The sequence below is a fragment of the Vicugna pacos genome, chromosome 20, assembly GCF_048564905.1.
Source record: "Vicugna pacos chromosome 20, VicPac4, whole genome shotgun sequence".
In the NCBI taxonomy this organism is placed as follows: domain Eukaryota; kingdom Metazoa; phylum Chordata; class Mammalia; order Artiodactyla; family Camelidae; genus Vicugna; species Vicugna pacos.
Genome location: NC_133006.1, coordinates 7,091,875 through 7,106,767, shown reverse-complemented (window position 1 = coordinate 7,106,767; position 14,893 = coordinate 7,091,875). Strand labels below are relative to the sequence as shown.

The following is a 14,893-nucleotide window of genomic DNA, read 5'->3' as shown; positions in this document are numbered from 1 at the left end:
TGACCCCATCCGAGAGCTGGGAGATGCCTGAAGCTGTCAGGATACCAATCACCTGGGTCAGAGGGAAATACTGAAAATTAAAGGCTAAGCGTAGCCTGCGTAAATCGTGTAAGGAAACGGAGGCTGGGTAGTCTTGCTGTGGGGTAGCAAACACTCTAGATACCGTGAGAGTTTGAAAAAAATGTGTTGTGCAATGTAAATTTACAGTTGTTTATTGACTTTAATTTGTGCCAGGACTTTTTATTTTGAAACAAAATCTTTGGAGAGCAACTGCATGAGAAAATAGAAATGTGCATTTAAATGAATCTGTTCTGAATTTCTATTTCTCAAGAAAGTTGAGGATGCCCTTGTAATTTGAACAAGATGTGCTTCAGTAGTTACTGTCTACCATGAGGACTGTATGAAAATCAGAGGACATAAATCTACAACAGAAGCATTGCCATTTTAAGAAGAGGATACCCAGGGACAACATCTAAACAACATGCAAGTGCAGAAGTGGAGCATATATCCATCTATAAAGCACGATTTTTCCGTTTAGATAAATTATTCCTCTAAATTAGTCCTGCCTATTTGCATACAAAGACTTTTTAGTGTTTCTGTGCGTGCGTGTTGGCACATGTAGGTACCAAAGAGAGAAATGTTGATGTATTAACTCCATGAGGAAGAGAACCTGTAAGTGACACCTTACATTGTTACCTTGTCTTCAGAGATTTCAAACAGAAAGCAGCTCAGCTAAGTCTGACGGACATTTGATTTTGCTTTTCATGGGACTCACAGAATCAAAGCCAAGCTGTTGAAATTTACTCCACCAAGGGAACAGATCTGACTTTCCTGTGAATGCTATTATAAGTTCAGCTAAAAGTTCAGTGTTGAAGATAATTTTCTTCTAGTGATAATACAAATAAAAATTGGGGCAGAGCACAACAGTACAGCAAAAGCAATATTCTTACTAAAGAACTTACAGAGAAAAAAATGTACTTGGAATTGGTTGTGAAGCACAAATAATTCATGAAACTGAGGAAACATTCTACTAATCACAATCGAAGATATAGATGTCAAAACATTCACATATTAGGAAATAAACCGTTGAAACACAATTTTTTTGCAATGAAGTAAATGTTGGAAAAAAACCCAAAACACTGCAGCACAACAATATAACATTCCTTCTTCACTGATGCTCTTTGATCTGATTTTAGAATTTTAGAACCTTTGTGAACAACTCTGTAAATCAGTCTCAATCTCTGATATGTATTGAGTGTTTTTGTGAAATAATCCTCTAAATTGCGACAGCATTTTGTTCAAAAAGAGTTGGAAAACTTTAAGACCCATGTCCAATTAATCGAGTGCCCAAGACTACAACTTTTGAAAATTTTGGAAATTGCAATTAGAGAAAATAAAGCTTGCAAAGAGAATTCCTTAATATTTATCCTGACTACTTCAAGCTAAGTGGTGAAAGTTCAAAGATGTATAAGATTTAAAACTGAAATTATTTAACTGAGTTTTGTGATGTCTTGAATTTGGAGAATCCTTTGATAAAATTCTTATGCTTTCTTGGATAAATTCATATTCTACATGGGAATTAAATGAAATGGGATGTTCACACATTTAATTTAGAAAATATTCAACAAAATAGATATTGAATCATATTGATATTTATATTGAAAGGTGGTGAATTTGAAAAGAATAACAAATACTCAGAGAGACAACTTGCTTGATGGTTTTATTTTGCAAATTATTTTGTCAGAGCAAAAGTATTCTAAATGCAATTTAAGAGTATTTTATAATTAGTTGGGTTAAAATATTTTAAAATTCAAACAAAACATAAGCTTTAGGGATATCTTCTACTTGGAAGATCTTTTTCTGGGCTCACCAAGCAGCAACTGTACAAAAATATTTTCTCAATTAAAGAAGTATTATGTCCCATTGAGAAGAGTCTCATAAAGAGGTAAAATTTCTATTTTACTGAACAAAATATATAACTTTGGAAATGAATGTAGAAACGTTATGGAATATTTTGACGTTAAGTCCTTATTGAAAAAGCATATACACACATTTCAGGAAGTATCAGTTATATGCTATTAAAGAAAGATATACTGACAAATCGATTAAGTTCATGAATAAATTGGGGTTTTTTTTTAATGGTCAGATAATCACGACAATGAAATCTATTTGCTTTAATACTTATGGATGCATATTTTTATTTTCAAAGAAAATTGGAACTATTTTTTGAAAAGCTATTTTGTAAGTGACCAATCTATGGGTCAATACACAAATATAATTTGAATTACTTTTAGTGCACCTTTCAAAAGGGTCTCAATTTGGAAAAGCGTACAGCCACCCTACAAGATTGAAAAGCACAGCACAGGTGGGAACCTGCGATAAGATCGTATCCGGGCTGTGGCACCGGAACAACTTACCAGAAACTAAGCAGCTTAAAGCAACACACATCGATCACCACACAGCTCTGGGCGCTGTTTAACTGGGTCCTCGCCTCAGGGTCTCACAGGGCTGTGAGCAAGGTCATGGGCTGTATTCTCAGCTGGGGGCTGGCCGGGGAGGAGCCCACTTCCAAGTTTGTTTGGATTGTTGGTAGAACCCACTTCTCTGTGGTCAAATGGTTACAAGCCCTGGTCTTTGCTGCCTGGAGGTTGGAGGCTGCCCTGGTCCCAGAGTCCAGGAGAGCATCTCCTACAGGGCTGCCCACTTTACTGAGCCCGCAGGGAAGGCGCTCTGCTGTCTGCAGAGACAGCACCTCCTGCAGCGCAATGTAACCACAGGAATGGCATTCTATCACCTGCTATGTCAGTTAGAAGCCAGTCACAGATTCTGCCCGCACTCACAGAGGGGGAACTGCACAAAGATGTGGCCCCAGGAGGTGGGAATCATTGGATCTCATCTTAGGGTTTGTGCATAACAAACATGTATTTGATATTTCAAAGTTTAAAAAAAAAAAAAGAATGTTGCTGGTATACAATTGCCAATTACTTGTATACTGCAGTGGTTTTAGAATAAGTTCTTTGACACCCCAACCATGGGGTGGGGTCTGCCGTGACTCCTTGACTCAGGGCCAACCTGAGTTGCCTCCTTTCTAACCAACAGGACCCTGTGGAAGGGATGCGCTGTGACTTCGGAGACCAGGTCAGAAAAGGCTACCCAGTTTTTGCCTGATTCACTTCTACCACTTGCTCTTGAAAGGACACATCCTTTCAGGACCCAGCCCCCAGGCTCCGAGGACTCCCCATCACGTGGGGAGGCCATGCGCAGGTGCTCCAGTCAACGCATCCAGCCCAGATTCCAGAATATGAGTGAAGAAACCATTTGGAAGTAAATCTCCCAGCCGCAGCTGTTCAGGGCCACAGCCATCCCTGAGTGTTCCCAGCTGAGGCTCCCAACCTAGTGGTGCAAGGAACATTTGTCCTCTCTATGCCCTTTTCCTAAATCACAGAATCCACGAACGCAGCAGTGATTGTCGCTTACAGCTCTACAAGTTTGAGGTGGTTCTTTACCCAGCAGTAGTAATGGGAATCTATATTGAGGGCTTACGTGCAATTTTTGTTTAAACCATAAGATCAAAAATTCTGACGTGACTCAAAATGTCTGGCAAGACTTTTAATAAAGACCTAGTGGAAGTTTGGGAACTGCATAGATTTGCATTTTTAAATCCTTTCAAGTACATTTCCCCATATATTTAAATTTCAATTATGTATTTACTTTAAAAAAATTTTTTTTCATTGAAGTATAGCCAGTGTACAACGCAGTGTCAATCTCTGGTGTACAGCATCATGTTTCACTCATACACGTACATACACAGATTTCTTTCCATACTCTTTTTCACTGTAGGTTACTACGAGATATTGAAAAGAGTTCCCTGTGCTCTACAGTAGAAACATATTGTTTACCTACGTTATTACTTACTTCCAATCTAGTTTAATTTGATCTTCATTTTTAATGACATTTATTGGTTTCTTTCTAACTAAACAAAAACCCTAACTTTTGTGGTCATACATGTTCATTATAGACAACTAGAAACACATCAAAGCATAGAGTCAAAATCCCCACCCCTTAGAGATAACCATCATTATTAATTGGGTGCATCTCTTCCCAGTGTCTACATATTTTTTTTCATTGAGACATAACTGATCTACACCACTGTTAGTTCCAGGTGTACAACACAGTGCTTTGATATTTCTGTACGTTACAGAACGATCACCACCATGACAGTTACTACCTGTCACCCTACGAAGATATTGCAATATCATTAACTGTATTCCCCATGCTGTACATGTCATTCTGTGACTCATTTATTTTTTGCAGCTGGAAGTTTGTACCTCTTAATCTCCCTCACCTATTTCACTTACCCCCAAATCCCCATAACCACGTTTGTCCTCTGTATCTACATACGTATTTAATACATGACATACGTACTTAAAATTTTTTTTCTTTCAAATCTGTTATCAGCCGTTAGTTCACAAAGTTTGGATCACTAGAAGCTCAATTTTGCATTCAACCATTGCCTGCCAGGTTAAGAATCATACATTTAAAACAGCTGTGACAATTCTATTTCATACGTAGACACTGAAAATTAATGACAAACACTAAAATGCACATGGCCAGTAACTAAAGCCACTTGTTCACTTATCAATACGGAAAAATATTTAAATTAAACACGACCAACCAAATGAAAAATATATCAAAATAACATGTGATGTATAAAAAGTACAATGTTATGCGTGAAATGCAATGATTCTTGATAAGCAACACGATGTGAGTGTCTTTTGCTTTTCCACTTTCGAGTTTTTTTTTTCAAGGTCAGACTGCAATATTTAGATGGTATGAATAATGCAAGACATTTCTTGGACCCTAATACCAGGAAGTTATAATATTGTGATTTTTGGCTTTCATTACAAATACCATGTCAATAAACTTAATAATAATTTAATAAAGAAATTTGGGGGAAAAAATCTTGGAATCGTTCACACTATTATTTCAGAAAGCTCAAAATATGATGCCTCTATGAGGCACTCCCTTTCATCACATGAGTACTAAAGACATACAAAAATAAAAGGTTAAATGTGATTTACGGCAGCTTTCTACCTATGAAGACATAGCTTCTTCCATAACAAAACAGTTCTTACATAAGAATTAATCCCAGATTTTCAAAGCTGCGATTGAAAAGGATACAGAAGTTGTTAGGACGGAATTGAAATAGAAGATATATTAAAAAGTCATAAAAGGAAGATGTTGTAAAAGCTCAGGGCTCGCAGCCCAGAAAATTACATTTCTGGATTCTATGGAAATCCAAAAATACAAATCCTTCCATTTATTCCGTTATCTTTGAGGAATGGTGGGAAGGAACACCAAAGACAGTGGGAAAATGAAGTAATGACCTTCGAAACTACAGGCTTAAAATATTAATTTCAGGTAAGATTTCTAATGGCAATTATCAATGGGACTAATTTTAAGTAGCGAAAATGGAAATGCGGATCATTGTGACCAGCACAACTTCACAAAAATAAGGCATTTTAAACACTTTTTCTTTTTTTTCTGAATTATTAGCCTGGTATGGTAAGACAAGGAAATGGAGTTGAATATCTGGATATTTCACCTTCACAAGGCAAAGCTCAGAAAGGAATAAGATGACTAAGAGGATATGTTTGGGAAATTCGACTGTAGGAGGGTGAGACTGGAGACTGATGGGTGTGACAGCAAAGATTAGAATTTGGATCAGTGCGTTAAAGTCAAGGTTCTGTGTAATGAAGAGTAGATTTCTCACTGTAGGAGCATGGTCAGCTAACCTGCAGGACTTCAGGACATATAAGACACATAAAGGCTTCTCGCTGGATGTGTTCAAACACAGAGAAAAAAAAAAAAAACCTGCCTTTGGCTGCAGAAGGGTCTATCAGTTATTAACTGTCATTAAGGTCACCCCATGTCCTGATGTACAGAACGTGTCTTACATTTAATTATTTTCTATCTTGTACTTAATTTGATAGGATACCTTAAATGCCCTTTATTCAGATTTTGTCCAAAAATTACAAAAATATGACACACCTATTTTTCTGCCGCAGTAATTGGCCCTTGAATCACTTCCATTAAGAGACAATCTCCTAGGTATTTTTCTTGCAGTTTTGGCCAAGGGAAGATTAACCGAGGGGAATGAGAATGAAAAGTACTTCCTTTCCATGTTCAAAGAAGTGAAAGAAAAGAACTCTGTCTGGGTCTGAGCTCAAAGTCATGGCGAGGGGCCGCCATTGCACGGAGATAACTTTGAATCTGCACACAGTCCCTGAAATCCGCCAGTCAGCACTTCTGGAAGTTAGCAAATGAATGAGAGCCCAGAGCTTCTGAAAGTCAGCCAATCGGTGACCAGTGACCAGTGTAGACAACAGCCAATCTGCCTCTGTCTCACTCCAGTGACCTTGAATTAACCAGAGAACAAAAGTTGGACGTGATGATCGTAGACGCTGTGTTACATGGAAGTGAAACATGGGCTGTCCCTGCAAGGAATCTGATAAGCAAATTATGAAAACAAACAAACAAAAAAAGGAAGTGTTAAGTAGCACCAAATCATCAGAGAAATAGAATTAAAGAAAGAAGGATGTCATGTAGATACTCGTGATTTACTGCAGACAAATCACTTTTAGCAGAGATGCGTCCCATGCACATTTTATTTTTATCTCAATGTAAATGGAGCCATGTATACATGTAATTAGAAATAATTCGCATTTAAGTGGGCATCTCGGATCTTTATTAGCTAAAGCTGGCAACTCAGATGGAATGGCCACAAATAGCAGAATTTCAGTGCCATACACTTGTGAACGTGAATTTTGAGCCCGCAGGTCAGTTGGGTAGCTGTGCTGATCCGGAAAGAGCTTGCTAATTTTAAGTGCGCTCTGTATTCAGTCGATGGGAAGGTTAAGGGCTGGCTGTCTGAGGTTGGCCTTACTCCTCTGCTTGGCTGTTTGCTAACTGTTGACTGGGGCTATTGGAGTGGCTGGGACACAAGACTCCTGTCCTTCTGTAGGATAGCCTTGGCTTGTTCTCATAGCAGTTGGGAAAGTTTCCAAGAGAAACAGCGGATGCATACAAAGTCTCTTCACTGGCACACTACCAAGTCCACAGCCTTCTATTGGCCAGACCAAGTCCCAAGTTTAATCCAAACCCAGAGGGTAAAGAAATAGACTTTTTTCCTTTTTTCTTTTTTTTTCTTTCTTTTTCTTATTATTGAAGTACAGTCAGTTACAATGTGTCGATCTCTGGTGTACAGCATCAGGTGCCAATCATGCATACACATACATACATTTGTTTTCATATTCTTTTTCACTAAAGGTTATTATAAGATATTGAATATAGTTCCCTGTGCTAACTTCTTGAAGCTACTGAGCCACACTGCAAAGAATTTGAATACAGGAATGAATTTCCATTCACTGTGGCCCTTTTTGCAACACTCAGCACTCAGGGATTTAAGCAGTTTAACTCTAAAATGTTTTTTTTTATTGGTAGGTCAGCACACTTTCTAATTGTAAAACGTTCTTTGTGAACTGGATATTAATTGATGCATAAGAAAATTGACTTGACTGTTAGTCACTGACTGATCAAATTTCAGAATTCGTGTGCTTTTTAATATTAATTTCTCATATTAAATGAAGGCTATACAATATAAACATGTAAACCATAAGTAATATGATTTAAATTTTGTACATTTTCCTATTTTTAGCAATTCTTTTCCTACACACCCTTTTTCAATCTAGACAAATGGAAACTGTTGAGTCCTAATGTGCCCCCCGATTGCCTTTCCCTTATAGCTGCCATGAAAGTTTCTCCACTTCAAAATAGGATCAATAAGAGTAATAATATTTAATTAATGAACTAGCTATGTTATCTAATTCTTTTTTTCATTTGGCACTAGGTCTCTTGGCTTACTTAATGAGATACATGAAGATTACAATTTACAAACATCCTTGGTCAAATAATAAAATCAGTTAAAAGTAAGTGTGCAGAGCTTGGAATTGTGCAGAACTGGCATTTTATATCTGACTCTCTGGTACCAAAAGAAATCTCATAGATCTTTTAGTCTGAGAACAAGTGATTGAACATTGTTCACATGCACACACAAAAATTAATTACTAAAACTAGGATATGTTTTAAGAGTATTTCCATTCTCACAGAGCCTCAAAATTTCATACAGTCTATAATTATATTTTCTTTTATTTATATATATTTTTTAAATGGAGGTGCTGGGGATTGAACCCAGGACCTCATGCATGCTAAGCATGCGCTCTACCACTGAGCTATACCTTTCCTCTATATTTTCCTTTAAATCACAATCTTTGATGATACATTTCCAACAATTCATAAATTCTCTTGACTTGTTTGTATTTTCTTCCACAATCAAACACAGTATCAATAAGCTTAAGTCCATAATCATTCAACTGGAACTAAAAATTTGTAACTTCCCATGCACTTAATCATTTCAGGTATTATTTCATTTATATGAAATTCATGAGAATTCTGTTTTCAATAAGTAATATCAGCCCTTGGGTATTTGGTATTTTTTCATTCTTCCTACAAGAAAGCAAATGATGCAATGAAAATAATCAGACTCAACAAGAAACCAAGCAAGGGCTTCCATACAGTTGAAGAAACGATCATGAGGAGGATGACCAGTTGGTATCACTATACGATAAAGCCAATTGCAGATGCTGCAATTAGGGATCATCTGACTAAGAGAAGTTAAAAAATTTTTCCCATCTCCAACGTTGATACCCTGTCCCTAACTCATTCCTAGTTGATAATTTCAGATACTTGGTGTTGTCCTGGGCACTGCTTTATTTCAAGTTTATTTAGGTTATACTTTGTTTTAGGTTTTATCTCAAATTAAACTCCATTTTAAAACATCAGATAGGGAGATATTTGTGAGGGAGTGCTCTTGCTTCCTGTGTTTCTCTGTTCTTATCGGGGCTTCTCATTGCTCAATTTGAGTGAAGTAGATAGTTTGCCATTTTAGTGGACATCATCTCCTGTGTTCATGCAACACAAACATGGGTAGATTCTGAATACTAAGCCCTTCTCAGTGGTCTTAGTATTTACTTCCTTCACTTCATGATTTGGGGGCCAGAAATGGCCATACCACCAACTTACTCCACTTTTGTGTCTTCTTTCAGAAGAATTGGTGGCATCCTTCGTAGGACCCATCATTAACTTTGGTCTTTCATTACATCCCACCAGTCTGAAAGTGATTAGGTTGCCTGCTTAACTTGAAAAATCAAAAATTATAAAGCATATTTAATCTCTTTATCTTTTATTTTTAAGAAATCATTCATTTGCAGAGTCACACTACATACACAAAATAGACTGACAACAAAGTCCTACTATATGGCCCAAGGCACAATATTGAATACCTTGTAATAACCTATACTGGAAAAGAATGTGAAAAGGAATATATGTATATATAACTGAATCACTATGCTGTACACCAGAAATTAACACAACACGGTAAACTGACTCTACTTCAATAAAAAAAAAATAAAATAAAAATCATTGATTTCTCTTGTATTTTATGATTTCTTCAACAAGAATATTCTGTTTTTTCTTAGTAGAGGTAAACTAATGAACAGAAGCATAAGAAGCATTTTTTTAAAGTAACTTGATAGTAATAGTTTAAAAAAATGTAAAAAATGTAACTTGATAGGAAGTGTATGTACTATTCCATAAGTACATGCAAAAGTTTTGTTTACTCAGTATCTATTTCCATAGAAAAGTAGTTTGTGGGAGTGTCTAGAGAGTTTGGTGGGGAGACAGGTCATTCATAAAAGTTTCTCCTCCAAAATTTTCCTTCCCCTTTTTCCTTTTAAATAGAAGAAAAATCAGATGCATCAGGGGGCTGGCCCCGAGGCGGCGGGCTCCACCACCAATGAATGTTTTATCTGCAGATCCCTTTGCCAAGTTTCCTACTGACAAAGGCTCCCTGAAATATGAACCTTTAAGTCAATTCATCAGAAAACAAATATTACATATAAATTAGTTTGAGGCAAAGAAAATCACACACATTCTTTACTTCCACAGTTATTTTGAAACAAAACAAACCCCTTTTACTTCTGCCAAAGAATGTAACAAACACAATCACTAGTCACGTAAGTCTGAAGACTGAGTTTATATTTTCAGCTTAGTTTCAGTTAACATTGGTGGTGTTCAAGTTATCCAGGTTTATATGTCATAATTTTTAAATGACATTTTCATAGACTATACATCTAGTTTCCTAAACCTTTGGATTGAGACAAAAGAAATTTTATTTATTTTTTAAACATTTTTTATTGAGTTACAGTCATTTTACAAAGGAAATTTTAAAATATGAATATAGAAACATTGGTACTTATACCAGGGGGACATATTCAAAATGTATATGTGGAATTTTCAAGGGCTACCGGCATCTAAAGTTGGCAGTTCGAAGGTTTTATTTTTCTGGTTTTTAAGTTAATAATAAATTAAATGTTTTCCTTGAAAGCATCCCAATGGCAGAAAACCTAAATGTACAGAATAATTAATGAGGATGATACAAGCTGCGGCGGTTTCTGACGGTTTCAGCCTCTCTGAATGCAGAGACTTAGATGATTATTTTCAAACTGCTATTTTCTTAACAATGGGGAGGGGGCATCGCAGGGAGTATTCCGAGAAGTTTTACTTGTATTCATTTTCAGCCCTCTTGGGTAGAAGTGACCGTTTGAAAAAAGAAAAAAAAAAAAGAGGAAAACTCAAGGGTCAATCCGTCATAGAGCATGTCTGTTGTTTACATTATTTAATTGGTTTACATTTAAACCCATCACGTGCTGTGTATGTGGCCGCCAAGGCGACCTGCCATCCAGTTCCTCCCGACCGGGAATCTGGAGCCCCAGCGGCTGGAAGCGCTGTTGGCAGGACGCGGGCAGCTGGCCGCCGGGTGGGCCGCGGGCATCCGCGCCCTCCCCACGGCAGCTCTGCCCAGGGATTGATGGGGCGCAGGTAAGAAGACTTGGCCAGTCCGTCCGAGATGGGCCAGCGCTGACTAGTCACATTAGCCCCAGAGGCTCCAGTGGGGCTTGCCCTGGAGCTTGACTGCTGTCTCTTCTCAGTCCTGCCCCCTCCCCTCCCCGCGCCTCCCCAGACGCTGATTCCAAGATGACTTCTTAGGCGCTAAGCTCCATTTCAGAATCTGCTGCTCAGAGCCCCCAGCCTGGAACGTTATCTCTGCGTCCTGAGGAAACACGTCTGTGTACGGTACCCACTTCCAATGACCTTCCCCAGTGTTTCAGTGAACATCCTTGTGCGTGTGTTTGTAGGTATTGATAGTGAAAATTCCTTCCCAAATGGATACGATTGTTTTTAATTGGATGGCTAATTTTGCTTCAGTTTGGAATCCCAGTCTATCCTGAAGACTTATGATCCTACTTTGATTTACAAAAGTCACTGTGGCTCTCTATTGTAAATCTCCCCACCAACTCTACCAGTAAACCTTTCAAGATTAATGATCTCCTTATCTCTTCTCTACAGTGCCAGTTTCTGCAGTTGTCTTCACTGGAGCAATTCTCTGAATCATCTGCCCAAGTCGCTGACTTAGAAATCTGTTCCAAATGTTATACTATTGTTTCTTTTTTTTCCCAGAAATCATTCGTAAATGTTATATAAACTTTGGAATTATGTTTATTTACGTATTTTTAAATGGAAACAGAGTCAGTTTACAATGTTGTGTTAATTTCTGGTGTACAGCATGGTGATTCATTATATATGAGCAGATATATATGTATCTTTTATATTCTTTTCATTTATAGGCTATTGCAAGAGATTGAATATAATTCCTTGTGCTAAACAGTAGGACCTTGTTGTTTATTTTATATATAGTAGTGTGTATCTGCAATTCCCAAACTCCCAGTTTATCCCGCCAGGCCCCCAAACTTAGGATTATGTTTTCATCAATATCATATGTGCTTTGCAGTTTTCCTCCAGAAAAATAATAATGCAGTATCACTTTTAATCTTTACTTTTTTAAAAGAGATGAAATAGCATAAGTTCTTTAATTTATAATTTTCTTATTAGGTAGACTGAAAAGGTCCCAGTTTTCGATGGGCTTGTCACCCTGTACAAAGATCACTTTTTACATGCTTCTGGGACTGCCTCTTGGGTATTCCATTGCTCTGTAAGGCCTCTGCTTCATGGTGAGCTAAGACAACAGTAAAGGAAATAAGAAACGAGAATTCAAGCTACTGAATGAAGTTCATCTCTCTATATAAAAGCTTTGGTTGAAGGATATTACAACTAGAAAAAAATAGAATATTTGAGCTATCTGGGTGGTTTTTTTTAATACAAGTATCTCCATCACTGGGACAAATAACCCATAAAGGTTGTGCAGAAAAAGATCTTTTTTATATTTTCTATCTCCAATGGACCACCTTACATTTAGAAAAAGAAACTAAGAACCATGATTTGTCACAATCAGTTAGGGACAGAGTCAAGTTTGAACCCCAATATCTTGATTCCTGGTCCAATGTTCTTTTATTAGTCAATCTGTGTTTCATGGACTATCTAATTACAATTTCGTCTTCTGCACTGTATAAACTAAGAGTTAAGCAAATTTTTCTAAGAATTTTTTGGCAGGTACCCTAGAAAAAAAATTTTATAAAAGGCTGATTTTTATTTCCGCATCAAATTAACAAGACAGCTCAGCCAACTGGAGACAAGGCAAAGCCCGTTCCGGACCAGAGCTCCCTGCAGGGTTGACTGTGACTGTCAAAGGAGTCCTGGCTTTTCCCTCTGTTCAGTCCTGTATTTATCTCTTCCCTTTTCTATGCGTTCATCCCAAGAGCACTCTTTTTTTTTTCCTTAGATAATTTTTTTTTTTTTGCTTGTTTGTTTTGGTTGAGGGGGCAGTGTACTTAGAGTTATTTATTTACTTTGAATGGAGGTACTGGGGATTGAACCCAGGACCTCGTGCACACTAGGCAGGGACTCTTCCACCAAGATATACCCTCCCCAGCCTGGAGGGCTCTTAACAAACATCCTGCAGCTAAACTCCGCCTCAAAACTCTGTGGCTTTCAAAACCCAACCTGCAAGAGAGAAGATTCTTTGAAATCTGGTCCTCTCTCTGCCAATCAATCTTTGTGAGCTGAAGAGAGAAGTCTTCCTGCCCCCTCCAATTCTGACTTCCCCTTTCACATGCAAAACAATATTTTGAAAAACGCTCTTGCTCTTTTAATGCAGTCCCTCTGCCTGCCAGACCAGGATCCCTTCCTATCTTCTTAGTACACATTCCTTTACTTCTCATTTTGATAAACAGCTAGGGTGTAAATCATGGCAGCCCCCCCGGTTTTCTCAGTTATTACCCAGAGTTGGTCCTCCTCGAAGCCATTTCCTTGGTCAACTAGAAATCTACTGCTACCACTTAGCTTCTGACCTTCCTTCAAAAGTCTTATCGTGTGTCTTTTAATACCTCCTCCGTGGGCTCCCATTAATATATAGTCACATCCATCATCTTTACAGACAGTCAGTGCCCTGCACTTGTCTCTGCCAGAGATAAATTCTAAGTTTACTGGTGAATAAGTCAGTGGCTCCAGAAAATGTGTGGGTGTTTCATTTCTTCCTCGCCCTGCCCCAGATCGAAATGCTGAGAACGTTTCTGTATTTCTGCTAGAGAATCAGATAATTTAAACAAAGCTACTGAGAGTGGAGAAGAAGTCAGAGGAACACTGAGCTGACTCCAATCCAAAGTTGTTCCCTCGGGCAGCCAAGAACACCAGTCAGAAAAAATTGCATCAAAAGAAAGAGGTGGGAAAAAAGCCTAATTCATTCCGGGAAGATAACTCCTCTTTTCTTATCTTTTTTTTTTTCATCCAATGCATATGTGAAAATTAAAGAAAAATAACTGTCTTCTTTCTAGTCTCACCTAAAATAATTTCTGAAACCCACACTGTGGAAACCCTAGAGTATTATAAATCTGCTTGAACAACAATTTTTAAAGTTGCACAGAAGTGTATTGAAAAGCACTAGTGTTTCTGTTTTAGTGGACAAAAAGATGTTGCTTTCTATGTATATATTACTAAATCCTCATATGACATGAATAAATCCAATTTTTCCAAAATATACACATTTTCTCCATGCTGCTCTTCCATTTAATAGTATATACAGCCTCATATGTGGACACAGGCAGATGTATTACACAAATGGATTTCATTTAAAATGATCATATGCTGCGGACCGAACTGTTTCACCTCAAAATTCATATGTTGAAGCCTTAAACCTCAAAGGGAGGGTATTTGCTGATGGGACTCTTGGAAAGTAATTAGGTCATGAGATTGGAACCTCATGTGGATCCTTCCAGATGATATGGGTGTCCTTATAAGAAGAGACACAAGCTGTCTCTCTCTCTCCTCCTCCTTCCCCACCATATACAGAGAACACGGTGAGGAGGTAGCTGTCTGTAAACCAGGAAAAGGGCCTTCAACTCTGCTGCCACTTTGACCTTGGACGTCCCAACCTCCAGAACTGTGAGAAATAAATGTCTGCTGGTTAGCCACCCAGTATGATAATTTTATTATAGCAGCCTGAACTAAGACACCGTAATTTTAAAGAACATTTATACTATGAACTAATTCTAATCACATGCACATGAAGAATCTGTCTAGTTTATTAAAGTTGTGTTTAACTTCTTTCTTCTGATTAACTGACTATACTTCAATTAAAAAAAATAAATAAAAGCAGATGCTTTAAAACCACTTGTGCCCTGGGGCACATCCTCTTGCATCGGCAGTCCTGAGCCCACCCTGTGAACAAACGCAACTGGCCTGCGGGAAGATGAGAGGGAGAAGACAGAGGTGCTCAGCCAGCCGCCTACCAGCCACCACACACGGCGCGCTAAGTCATCCA

The 14,893-nt window shown here is 37.9% G+C and overlaps 1 long non-coding RNA gene across 1 annotated transcript; it reads left to right on the top strand.

The window, feature by feature from the left end:
• Positions 1 to 11,192: 11,192 nt before the first annotated feature.
• Positions 11,193 to 13,900, top strand: LOC140687570 (uncharacterized). Its single transcript, XR_012061955.1, has 3 exons — positions 11,193 to 11,311; positions 11,527 to 11,646; positions 13,662 to 13,900. It is a non-coding gene; the product is annotated as an uncharacterized lncRNA (long non-coding RNA).
• Positions 13,901 to 14,893: the final 993 nt, after the last annotated feature.